General features: G+C 43.7%; 1 non-coding gene and 1 pseudogene across 1 annotated transcript in view; both read left to right on the top strand.

Annotated features, from left to right (window-relative positions):
- The first annotated feature begins 10,971 nt into the window (after positions 1-10,971).
- LOC142354992 (5.8S ribosomal RNA) lies at positions 10,972-11,123 on the top strand (annotated as a pseudogene).
- A 1,683-nt stretch (positions 11,124-12,806) lies between these two features.
- Positions 12,807-13,210, top strand: part of LOC142354993 (large subunit ribosomal RNA) — a 3,522-nt gene continuing 3,118 nt past the window's right edge. Inside the window, exon 1 of the ribosomal RNA XR_012761148.1 lies at positions 12,807-13,210. This exon is cut by the window's right edge and continues 3,118 nt beyond it. This is a non-coding gene — a ribosomal RNA (large subunit ribosomal RNA).

Genomic DNA, 13,210 nt, shown 5'->3' with positions numbered 1-13,210 from the left:
TAGCTAGCTTGAGCTTGAGCTAGCTAGCTAGCTTGAGCTTGAGCTAGCTAGCTAGCTTGAGCTTGAGCTAGCTGGCTTGAGCTTGAGCTAGATAGCTTGAGCTTGAGCTAGCTAGCTAGCTTGAGCTAGCTAGCTAGAGCTCGACCTATGAAAAGCTGCGCAAACACTTATTCTATAATAATTGCGAAAATTAAAAATTTCACAAGTGAAAAGCTGCATAAACAGTAATTCTATGTGTGGGGCATTATTAGGGGGAGGTGTCTTGTCAAAATATGGCTGGACTAAAGACCTCAACCCAGATAGGGTGGAAGGCCCTATGATCGGTCTGTTACTAATCGGTGACCGATAAAGACCTGACCAAGGCCTGTAGTAAGCTTGGTTAGGCATTACAGGAGATAACACTAAGACCGAGGGGTCTTAGAGAGCCCTCTAGCGGGGCGAATAGAGCTAGATCGAGCCTTGGGAAAGCTAGATCGAGCAGGACTGAAGCTAAAGGATAGACCGAGAGGTCTGTCTGGTCCTCCTAGAGAGGCCAAGAGAAAGTACGAGAAGCCAACTAAAGCTTGATCGGGCCTTCAGCAAGCACGACCGAGCTGTACCGGAGCTAACACTAAGACCGAGGGGTCTTAGAGAGCCCTCTAGCGGGGCGAATAGAGCTAGATCGAGCCTTGGGAAAGCTAGATCGAGCAGGACTGAAGCTAAACGATAGACCGAGAGGTCTGTCTGGTCCTCCTAGAGAGGCCAAGAGAAAAAACGAGAAGCTAACTAAAGCTTGATCGGGCCTTCAGCAAGCACGACCGAGCTGTACCGGAGCTAACACTAAGACCGAGGGGTCTTAGAGAGCCCTCTAGCGGGGCGAATAGAGCTTGATCAAGCCTTGGGCAAGCTAGATCGAGCAGGACTGAAGCTAAGCAAGAGACCGAGAGGTCTGTCTGGTCCTCCTAGAGAGGCCAAGAGAAAGTACGAGAAGCCAACTAAAGCTTGATCGGGCCTTCAGCAAGCACGACCGAGCTGTACCGGAGCTAACACTAAGACCGAGGGGTCTTAGAGAGCCCTCTAGCGGGGCGAATAGAGCTAGATCGAGCCTTGGGAAAGCTAGATCGAGCAGGACTGAAGCTAAACGATAGACCGAGAGGTCTGTCTGGTCCTCCTAGAGAGGCCAAGAGAAAGTACGAGAAGCTAACTAAAGCTTGATCGCGCCTTCAGCAAGCACGATTGAGCAAGACCGGAGCTAACACTAAGACCGAAGTGTCTTAGAGAGCCCTCTGGTGGGGCGAATAGAGCTAGATCGAGCCTTGGGAAAGCTAGATCGAGTAAGATTGAAGCTGAAAGAGTGTCAGAGGAGCAAATGAACCTCCAAAAAGTGAAAATCAAATTTTAGAAAAAACACAAGTTAAATACTGCATGGACAGTATTTCTATGTGTGGGGCATTATTAGGGGGAGGTGTCTTGTCAAAATATGGCTGGACTAAAGACCTCAACCCGGATAGGGTGGAAGGCCCCATGATCGGTCTGTTACTAATCGGTGACCGATAAAGACCTGACCAAGGCCTGTAGTAAGCTTGGTTAGGCATTACAGGAGTTAACACTAAGACCGAGGGGTCTTAGAGAGCCCTCTAGCGGGGCGAATAGAGCTAGATCGAGCCTTGGGAAAGCTAGATCGAGCAGGACTGAAGCTAAGCAAGAGACCGAAAGGTCTGTCTGGTCCTCCTAGAGAGGCCAAGAGAAAGTACGAGAAGCTAACTAAAGCTTGATCAGGCCTTCAGCAAGCACGACCGAGCTGTACCGGAGCTAACACTAAGACCGAGGGGTCTTAGAGAGCCCTCTAGCAGGGCGAATAGATCTAGATCGAGCCTTGGGAAAGCTAGATCGAGCAGGACTGAAGCTAAACGATAGACCGAGAGGTCTGTCTGGTCCTCCTAGAGAGGCCAAGAGAAAGTACGAGAAGCTAACTAAAGCTTGATCGGGCCTTCAGCAAGCACGACCGAGCTGTACCGGAGCTAACACTAAGACCGAGGGGTCTTAGAGAGCCCTCTAGCAGGGCGAATAGAGCTAGATCGAGCCTTGGGAAAGCTAGATCAAGCAGGACTGAAGCTAAACGATAGACCGAGAGGTCTGTCTGGTCCTCCTATAGAGGCCAAGAGAAAGTACGAGAATCTAACTAAAGCTTGATCGGGCCTTCAGCAAGCACGACCGAGCTGTACCGGAGCTAACACTAAGACCGAGGGGTCTTAGAGAGCCCTCTAGCAGGGCGAATAGAGCTAGATCGAGCCTTGGGAAAGCTAGATCGAGCAGGACTGAAGCTAAACGATAGACCGAGAGGTCTGTCTGGTCCTCCTAGAGAGGCCAAGAGGAAGTACGAGAAGCTAACTAAAGCTTGATCGCGCCTTCAGCAAGCACGATTGAGCAAGACCGGAGCTAACACTAAGACCGAAGTGTCTTAGAGAGCCCTCTAGTGGGGCGAATAGAGCTAGATCGAGCCTTGGGAAAGCTAGATCGAGTAAGATTGAAGCTGAAAGAGTGTCAGAGGAGCAAATGAACCTCCAAAAAGTGAAAATCAAATTTTAGAAAAAAACACAAGTTAAATACTGCATGGACAGTAATTCTATGTGTGGGGCATTATTAGGGAGAGGTGTCTTGTCAAAATATGGCTGGACTAAAGACCTCAACCCGGATAGGGTGGAAGGCCCTATGATTGGTCTGTTACTAATCGGTGACCGATAAAGACCTGACCAAGGCCTGTAGTAAGCTTGGTTAGGCATTACAGAAGATAACACTAAGACCGAGGGGTCTTAGAGAGCCCTCTAGCGGGGCGAATAGAGCTTGATCAAGCCTTGGGCAAGCTAGATCGAGCAGGACTGAAGCTAAACGATAGACCGAGAGGTCTGTCTGGTCCTCCTAGAGAGGCCAAGAGAAAGTACGAGAATCTAACTAAAGCTGGGTCGGGCCTTCAGCAAGCACGACCGAGCAGTACCGGAGCTAACACTAAGACCGAGGGGTCTTAGAGAGCCCTCTAGTGGGGCGAATAGAGCTAGATCGAGCCTTGGGAAAGCTAGATCGAGCAGGACTGAAGCTAAACGATAAACCGAAAGGTCTGACGGGTCCTCATAAGAGGCATGGAGAAAGATCTGATACTAAAGTACCTCTCGGAAGTAATAAAATATGCCTGATGAAGCCGGGTATGATGTTTGTTGTTTGATGGCATTCATCGATTAGGTCTGGTGGATTCCCCATTACTCCGAGTGGTACTAGTAGAGGCTCCTACAGGGGTGAGCAAAGCGAGATCAAGCCTTAGGCAAGCTAGATCGAGCAGAACTGAAGCTGAAAAGCAAAATAAATGACAGGTCTGTCCAAATCAATAAACTTGAAATCCAGTGTGGTCACCACGGGTCACGAGGTGAATTCCTAGCGATTGTCTGCTGAACGTATAGGAAGGCCCGAAACGAACGATAATTTCATTGCACAGTGGAGATACTATACGTTCAGGAGTAGCATACATCGGGTTTGATCTATGATCATGTCTGGTCTCCGAGGATCCACCGGGTTACCAACTGGCACCGCTGTACTGGGTGTAAAACTGGGCCACCTGAAGTCCCGGGTGTAAAACTAGGTGCCTCTGTGCCAAAGTAGCGGCTTGCGTAGTGCATTATGCCTCCGGCTTGCGAAATGGTTATAAGCAATAACAACAGGACGCCGCGGGGTGTTCACTTAAAGGAGTAACGTTCTCTCAAGGGAGGGGATCTAAAAATCTTGATAAAACATTTATTCTATGCAAAATTTGTGCGCAAATTTTGCAAAGTAAAAAGCTGCACTGTAGCAAATTCTATGTGTGTAGCATTATTAGGGAAGTGTTGTTTGATGGCACCTCTCTACTTGATGCACCAAAGAACTACCTTGATGGCTCATGACCGCTGGTAATCTGTCGTCGCTAGTAGTTCGGAACTGAGAACAAATATGTTCGCAAATTACAACAATTATACAGCATATTGCTGAATAAAGCAGAACCGAATAATACTCAGTGACTTTACACCAAGACTGACTAATGTCTGGATTGTATCGTCCTACTCGAGTAAGGCGAAGAAAAGCTAGAAAGATACGCTTTTCACAAAGCAGGCTTAATGCATGCAAACCAAGGAGGAAGGAGTGATGCCCCTCCTTATAATAAGCAGAACCAAATAAAGAACAGACAGCATCATCTGTACAGTGACCAAGAAGAGGTGAAACTTCTGTATGTGAAAAGGCAATTTGAGCGAGATTTATTAGCAGACTAGTATTATGTTGTTTCTAGTAGGCGAAAGCCGAAACATCAACATGTGAAAATCTGATATTAAATCCTCAATCATTTTCCCTAGTATTATACAGCTATGAGTAACCTTAATTGGACACGGCAATTATTGCTGACCGGTGAAACTTTCGCATGGGAAAGACACACACACTTCTTGACAAAGCAATAAGTATTATGCTGTTTCTAGTACGCGAAAGCAGAAACATCAGCATGTGAAAGTTGTGAAGTTGAAGAATTTTTGTGTTGAGTACGATGTTGTTACTAGTAACCATGTCGACAGCTGAGAACTGTTCTCTAACCAATAGAAGGTGAAACTTCTGTATGTGAAAAGGCAATTTGAGCGAGATTTCTTAGCAGACTAGTATTATGTTGTTTCTAGTAGGCGAAAGCCGAAACATCAACATGTGAAAATCTGATATTAAATCCTCAATCATTTTCCCTAGTATTATACAGCTACTAGTAGCCGTAATTGGTCAGGGAAACATTGTTGACCGGTGAAACTTCACATGGGAAAGACACACAAATTACTTGACAAAACAATAAGTATTATGCTGTTTCTAGTATGCGAAAGCAGAAACATCAGCATGTGAAAGTTGTGAAGTTGAAAAGTTTTTGTGTTGAGTACGGTGTTGTTACTAGTAACCATGTCGACAGCTGGAAAGCTGTTCTCTAACCAATAAAAGGTAAAACTTCTGTATCTGAAGAGGCGGCGTGATTGAGATTTTTAACAGACTAGTATTATGTTGTTTCTAGTAGGCGAGAGCCGAAACATCGACATGTGAACATCTGGTTTTTAAATCATGAGTCAATTCTCCCTAGTATGATACAGTTGTTAGCCGGTATTGGTAACAGTAGAACAGAGATTTGGAGGGCAAAACCTGCTCATGGGAAATGCTCACAGAGCGCTATCTACCAGTACACATAGTATTATGCTGTTTCTAGTACGCGCGAGCCGAAACATCAGCATGTGAAATGTGTAATCGTGGGTAACTCTAAGTGTGTAGAGTACTGTGTAGTAACTAGTAGCCATGCCAAAGCATGCATTGAAACTCTTCGTGATTTAAAAAGCTCAAAGCAAGATTGACGAGGCCGCAAGGCTATGTCTTTCTAAATTCGAACAAATCGAAAGATTGTTCAAAGTACAATTAAACTGATTGATCCTGTCAGTTGCCATATGCTTGTCTGAAAGACTAAGCCATGCATGTGCAAGCGAAGCTTGAAAAAGTGGAACCGCGAATGGCTCATTAAATCAGTTACTATCTATTAGTTGATTTGCAAGCTAAATGAATAACTGCGGTAACCCTGCAGCTAATGCATGCTGATTGTCCGACACTGTCGGAGACTTTTACAAGACTACACCGGGTGATTTGCTAAGTACAGACACATCCCGTGATGAGTCCTAGTAACTGAAAGATCCCAGATAGCTTCGGCTTGGGGACGGAACTTCCGAATTTCTGACCTATCAACCTATGATGGTAGTGTAACGGACTACCATGGTTGTGACGGGTAACGGGGAATCAGGGTTCGATTCCGGAGAGGGAGCCTTAGAAACGGCTACCACATCCAAGGAAGGCAGCAGGCACGCAAATTACCCACTCTCCGCACGAGGAGGTAGTGACTAGAAATAATGATATGAACCTTTATGGTTTGTAATCAGAATGGAATGGACTTAAAAGCTCCATTGATGAACGAGTAGAGGGCAAGTCTGGTGCCAGCAGCCGCGGTAATACCAGCCTCTACAAGCGTATGCAATAGTTGCTGCGTTTAAAAAGCTCATAGTTGGATCTGTTTGAGTAGAACGGCAACATGGTCTTCAGTTAAATCTGTTGACTCGTTCCGCTCATCCTTCGCATCGAAGAAATAGTTTGCACTTAAATGTGACGAACTGTGGAAACGGTGTTTTCACCCTGAGAAAATTAGAGTGTTCAAAGCATCCTTTGGGATCGAATAATAAAGCATGGAATAATGGAGAATGACCCGCTACTCGATTGATGCCGGTTGGCTGAGTGCGGTAATGATTGAAAGGAACAGACGGGGGCATTTGTATTGCTACGTTAGAGGTGAAATTCTTGGATCGTGGCAAGACAAACTACTGCGAAAGCATTTGCCAAGAATGTTTTCATTAATCAAGAACGAAAGTCAGAGTATTGAAGAGGATTAGATACCCTCGTAATTCTGACCATAAACTATACCAACCTACAATTTGTCAAAGTCGATCTTGACTTGGCAAGAGATTAACCGGGAAACCAAAGTTTATTGGTTCCGGGGGAAGTATGGTTGCAAAATCGAAACTTAAAGGAATTGACGGAAGGGCACCACCAGGAGTGGAGCCTGCGGCTTAATTTGACTCAACACGGGAAAACTCACCCGGTCCAGACATCTTAAGGATTGACAGATTGAATATCTTTCATGATTATATGGGCGGTGGTGCATGGCCGTTCTTAGTTAGTGGAGTGATCTGTCTGGTTAATTCCGATAACGAACGAGATCTTCTCCATCTAAATAATGAAATTCACTATATGTGAATTCAAACACTTCTTAGAGGAACTATGCGGAATTAAATACCGCAGATGAAGTGAGGCTATAACAGGTCTGTGATGCCCTTAGATGTTCTGGACTGCACGCGCGCTACACTGTGTACTTTTAGATTGAGTACTCAGCCCTTGGTCCGAAATGGACTGGGCAATCAGAGAAAAGTACAGCGCTTCAAGGGGATCGTCTGTTGTAACTTGCAGACGTGAACCAGGAATTCCTGGTACTTATGAGTCAACAACTCATAGGGATTACGTCCCTGCCCTTTGTACACACCGCCCGTCGCTACTACTGATTGGATAGTTAAGCAAGAATTGCAAATTCCTACTGTTGGGACTTCGGTCTCCGGCAACGGGATGAAGCGGATCGAGCTTAATTGTCTAGAGGAAGTAAAAGTCGTAACAAGGTTTCCGTAGGGGAACCTGCGGAAGGATCAGTGATTGATTCCTTCGGGCATGGCTGCTGGTAGAGGCCATGTCTGTAGTGCGCATGACGCTCTGTCGCTAGAGATTGCTTGGCAACCAATCTCGAATTATGTATCGAGCTCAAAAACTACTTGTGTGGATACATAGTTCAGCAGTCATGGCAAGGGACTGCTTAAAGGGAGACTAGTTAGCAAAAGCAGCCTAGCAGAACTGCAGCTATCTAGATCTCAGAAGCTGGGTTATAGAAGCCCAGCTATAGACTTGTGAATGAGAAAGGCCTAAAAAGGTCCACAAGTCGCGTGGTTAGAACCGACACGCAAAAATCCCAGCGAGTGACAGAGCGTTGCGCTGTTCAGTGGGAAAGAGTTGAGCTACTCGGGGCGCCCACTGAACTTGCTCCGAGCCAAAGGCTCGAAAAAACACAGCTTAGCCTCAGATCCTTTACATAGAAGGCTAGCTAAAATAAACTTACCTTGGACGAGGGTAAAGTTTAGTCAGTTCTTAGGGGAGAGTAATCCACAGCTTCTCGCCCTCTGAACATTCTCCCAGATATGTAGGTCTGGGAGAGTCTCCTCCTGTTCTTCGGAATCTGGAGGTAGACAAAGACAGTACGATACGATCTTGCATCGGGATGACTAACCGATAATGATCATAATCTGACAATTTTTCCGGCTTGAGGCACCGGAGTCAGATTAAAGACACATACTGAACTAAAGGCGTATGTGCAAAGCTTGTCGGAGTGTAGAGAGTCAAGCTGAGTTGACTCGTCACGTGGTGATGACAACAGCCATGTGCAAAACACTCACAACTTTATCGTCTATGTGGAAAAGGTTGCTAACAGCGCTCTCTATGAGAGGCCCTCGCATATAACTATACGAGGAAAAGGCGATAGAGTTGTTTGAATGTGGGGCAGGTTCATCGACAAGCTAAGTTGATCACATTCTTGTTGTGGCATCCTACTAGAATTGGTCACGGTCTGCACCAACTCTCCCCAAGTTGGCCAGACTTAAAACTAGAAATAAGGTTTGCAGCTATGTGAACCTAGAAACTGTAAAGGAGTTGAAAGAACTTAAAGGAATTGAAAGAGGCCTTGAGGTATATCCTCTTGGTAAAGACCCACAAAAGCTCACAAAAGTGGCTTCGAAGGGCAAAACTGGTTCATCCAAAACAATTGGAGAGCTTAAAGCAGAACCAATTCGAATGAAACACTATTGGTGAAACTTCATCATGAGAACGTCACAAGCTGATCACGCTCTATGATATGACTAGTATTATGTTGCTTCTAGTAGGCTAAGCGCAAGCCGAAACATCAACATGTGAAAGTCGTAGAATTTTGCAATCAAACTGTGGCTAGTACTGTGATGTTACTAGTAACCTGGTGTTCCGTCATATGGCCAAGAGAGCATTTGAAGGCGAAACTTCTGCATGGGAAAGCTGCATCATGATCAAAATTTTATATCGAGTATTATGTTGACGTTAGTAGGCCTTGGCCGAAAACGCAGCATGTGAAAGGTATAGATAAAAGTTATTGTTGCAGTCAGTACTGTGTAGTTACTAGTAGCTGGATTTAAGCTCAAAATGAGACACTGTTGGTGAAACTTCATCATGAGAATGTCACAAGCTGATCAAGCTCTATGATATGACTAGTATTATGTTGCTTCTAGTAGGCTAAGCGCAAGCCGAAACATCAACATGTGAAAGTCGTAGAATTTTGCGATCAAATTGTGGCTAGTACTGTGATGTTACTAGTAACCTTGTGTTACGTCATATGGCCAAGAGAGCATTTGAAGGCGAAACTTCTGCATGGGGAAGCTGCATCATGAACAAAAGTTTATATCGAGTATTATGTTGACATTAGTAGGCCCTGGCCGAAAGCGCAGCATGTGAAAGGTATAGATAAAAGTTATCGTTGCAGTCAGTACTGTGTAGTTACTAGTAGCTGGATTTAAGCTCGAAATGAGACACTGTTGGTGAAACTTCATCATGAGAACGTCACAAGCTGATCACGCTCCATGATATGACTAGTATTATGTTGCTTCTAGTAGGCTAAGCGCAAGCCGAAACATCAACATGTGAAAGTCGTAGAATTTTGCGATCAAATTGTGGCTAGTACTGTGATGTTACTAGTAACCTTGTGTTACGTCATATGGCCAAGAGAGCATTTGAAGGCGAAACTTCTGCATGGGGAAGCTGCATCATGAACAAAAGTTTATATCGAGTATTATGTTGACGTTAGTAGGCCCTGGCCGAAAGCGCAGCATGTGAAAGGTATAGATAAAAGTTAGCGTTGCAGTCAGTACTGTGTAGTTACTAGTAGCTGGATTTAAGCTCGAAATGAGACACTGTTGGTGAAACTTCATCATGAGAACGTCACAAGCTGATCACGCTCTATGATATGACTAGTATTATGTTGCTTCTAGTAGGCTAAGCGCAAGCCGAAACATCAACATGTGAAAGTCGTAGAATTTTGCAATCAAACTGTGGCTAGTACTGTGATGTTACTAGTAACCTTTTCTTACGTCATATGGCCAAGAGAGCATTTGAAGGCGAAACTTCTGCATGGGGAAGCTGCATCATGAACAAAAGTTTATATCGAGTATTATGTTGACGTTAGTAGGCCCTGGCCGAAAGCAGAGCATGTGAAAGGTATAGATAAAAGTTATCGTTGCAGTCAGTACTGTGTAGTTACTAGTAGCTGGATTTAAGCTCGAAGTGAGACACTGTTGGTGAAACTTCATCATGAGAACGTCACAAGCTGATCACGCTCTATGATATGACTAGTATTATGTTGCTTATAGTAGGCTAAGCGCAAGCCGAAACATCAACATGTGAAAGTCGTAGAATTTTGCGATCAAATTGTGGCTAGTACTGTGATGTTACTAGTAACCTTGTGTTACGTCATATGGCCAAGAGAGCATTTGAAGGCGAAACTTCTGCATGGGGAAGCTGCATCATGAACAAAAGTTTATATCGAGTATTATGTTGACGTTAGTAGGCCCTGGCCGAAAGCGCAGCATGTGAAAGGTATAGATAAAAGTTAGCGTTGCAGTCAGTACTGTGTAGTTACTAGTAGCTGGATTTAAGCTCGAAATGAGACACTGTTGGTGAAACTTCATCATGAGAACGTCACAAGCTGATCACGCTCTATGATATGACTAGTATTATGTTGCTTCTAGTAGGCTAAGCGCAAGCCGAAACATCAACATGTGAAAGTCGTAGAATTTTGCAATCAAACTGTGGCTAGTACTGTGATGTTACTAGTAACCTTTTCTTACGTCATATGGCCAAGAGAGCATTTGAAGGCGAAACTTCTGCATGGGGAAGCTGCATCATGAACAAAAGTTTATATCGAGTATTATGTTGACGTTAGTAGGCCCTGGCCGAAAGCGCAGCATGTGAAAGGTATAGATAAAAGTTATCGTTGCAGTCAGTACTGTGTAGTTACTAGTAGCTGGATTTAAGCTCGAAGTGAGACACTGTTGGTGAAACTTCATCATGAGAACGTCACAAGCTGATCACGCTCTATGATATGACTAGTATTATGTTGCTTATAGTAGGCTAAGCGCAAGCCGAAACATCAACATGTGAAAGTCGTAGAATTTTGCGATCAAACTGTGGCTAGTACTTTGATGATGCTTGTAGCCAACCGAATTGGTTGAAAAGCCCAATAAGTAAGCTAACTTGGGAGAGCTTGTTGGAAACCAAATGCTACTAGATTGGTCCAAATACATCCTTCAACAGGGGATCACTTGGCTCGCTTTACGAAGAGGAGCACAGCTATATGTGTTAATTCGGTATGAATCGCAAGATTTGTTTACCGACCTCTCTAACGCAAAAGGCGGTCTCGGCTTCGGCTGTTGACTGCGTCCGATTCAGGGTTATATAACTCTCGATTGAACACATTGATGTTCTATTGTTGGTGCTTCCAATAAAATTGGAACACTTAAAGCAGAACCGATTCAAATAATAGCATTCTGATCAATGATTGCATTCCTTGATCAAGAACTGCTGGAGTCATTGTGATGGCGAATTTTCTTCATAAGAAAATTGCAAAGAGACGGAACTTAATGAGACTAGTATTATGTTGTTTCTAGTAAGCGGAAGCTGAAACAGCAACATGTGAAAATCAAGTTTTGTTCAATGATCTCGAGGCGATAAGTACTATGAAGCAACTAGTAGCCTAAGCATGACTCAGATTTGAGACAGTCAAAAAGACTGGCGAAACTTCTTCACATGAAAGTTACATAGAGAACTACAAATGTATACAGCGAGTATTATGTTGTTTCTAGTAGGCGAAAGCTGAAACATCAACATGTGAAAGTTGTCTGCAAACTGTAGAACGATATGTGATTAGTACTGTGCTGTTACTAGTAGCCAGTCTGACTGTAGAAGCCAAGACAAAGGGAAACTAATGCATCTGAAAAGGACAAGTTATGGAAAGGTATGCACGATAAGTATTATGTTGTTTCTAGTAAGCGGCAGCTGAAACATCAACATGTGAACGTCGTTGTGTACAGTAACCTAGAACTATATAGTCCTTAGTAACGTGCATTTACTAGTACCTGTAATTGGTATTCAGACTCAGGCAGTTTGGAATAGTTTGGCAAAGATGCACCAGAGAAAACTGGGATTTGATACAGAAATTGTTGAATACAAGTATTATGCTGCTTCTAGTAGGTTGAATCCGAAACATCAGCATGTGAAAATTGAAAACATTTCTGGTTCGAATTGTCACAAGTATTTGGTGATCTGAGTAGCCAAACTCACTACAACGCCAATTGAAGGCAAAAATTCTCAACGGGAAAAGCTATTCTCATTGAATGAGCTAACAAGACGAGTATTATGTTGCTTCTAGTAGGCGAAAGCCAAAACATCAACATGTGAAAGTCTTGCTGAACAAATTTAATGTTGTTGAGCTCAGTACCGTGTGAATTAGTAGCCATAATTGGCGAGCGAAAATTGAACTGGCGAAACTTCGTCTTTGGAAAATTGCAGATGCCGAGCACTTATTTTGCAACGAGTATTATGTTGACTGTAGTAAGCGAAAGCCGAAACAGCAACATGTGAAAGCTGTTGAAATTTGTGGTCATTTTGCAATAAGTACAAGGAGTGTAACTAGTAGCCAGGTCAAAATTTGGGATAAGAATGAGCAAAAATTCTGCATGAGAACAGTTGAAATTATGAAACTAAATTACAAAGACTAGTATTATGTTGTTTCGAGTACGCGAAAGCGGAAACATCAACATGTGAACGTTTGTAACGAAGTTTCGTTAATTTTCAGCCTAGTACTGAGCAAGAACGAGTAGCCTCATCTCCAATCCCACGCAAAATGTAGTGAAATATGTGAGTGAACCTTATTCACGGTGAGGGTTTCCCGAGGTCTGTATTGCAGCGAGTATTATGTTGCTTCTAGTAAGCGAAAGCTGAAACAACAACATTTGAAAGTTGGAATTAATGACTGAATGGAAACTTCGACCTGTGTTTGATAGTAGTAGCGAACAAAACTGCTGAATCGGTTTCTGTCTCATATTGGTCAGTGAACCAATTAAGAGACAATCAACTACATAACCTGAATTGGGCGAGAGAACCCCCTTAACTTAAGCATATCAGTAAGGGGAGGAAAAGAAATCAACTGAGAATCCCTTAGTAATGGCGAATGAACAGGGAAAAGCTCATCGGGAAGAGAAATGGCAACATTTCTCGGTGTCCGGTATGGTTTGATGCTAGACTGGTGAATTTGTCCTGATGTCTACTGGAAAGTAGCATCAAAGAAGGTGAAAATCCTGTAAAGGTCATTTTCGATACCAGTCATAATGGCTCATTCCTATGAGTAGAGTTGTTTGAAAGTGCAACTCGAAGCTGGAGATATGTCTCTCCAAAAGCTAATTATAAAGCGAGACCGATAGTAAACAAGTACCGTGAGGGAAAGTTGAAAAGCACTCTGAAGAGAGAGTGAAAAGTACGTGAA

The sequence above is a fragment of the Convolutriloba macropyga genome, unplaced genomic scaffold (assembly GCF_964194025.1).
Source record: "Convolutriloba macropyga unplaced genomic scaffold, txConMacr16.3 SCAFFOLD_3833, whole genome shotgun sequence".
Classification (NCBI taxonomy): Eukaryota; Metazoa; Xenacoelomorpha; order Acoela; family Convolutidae; genus Convolutriloba; species Convolutriloba macropyga.
This window is presented reverse-complemented; position numbering and strand designations above follow the sequence as displayed.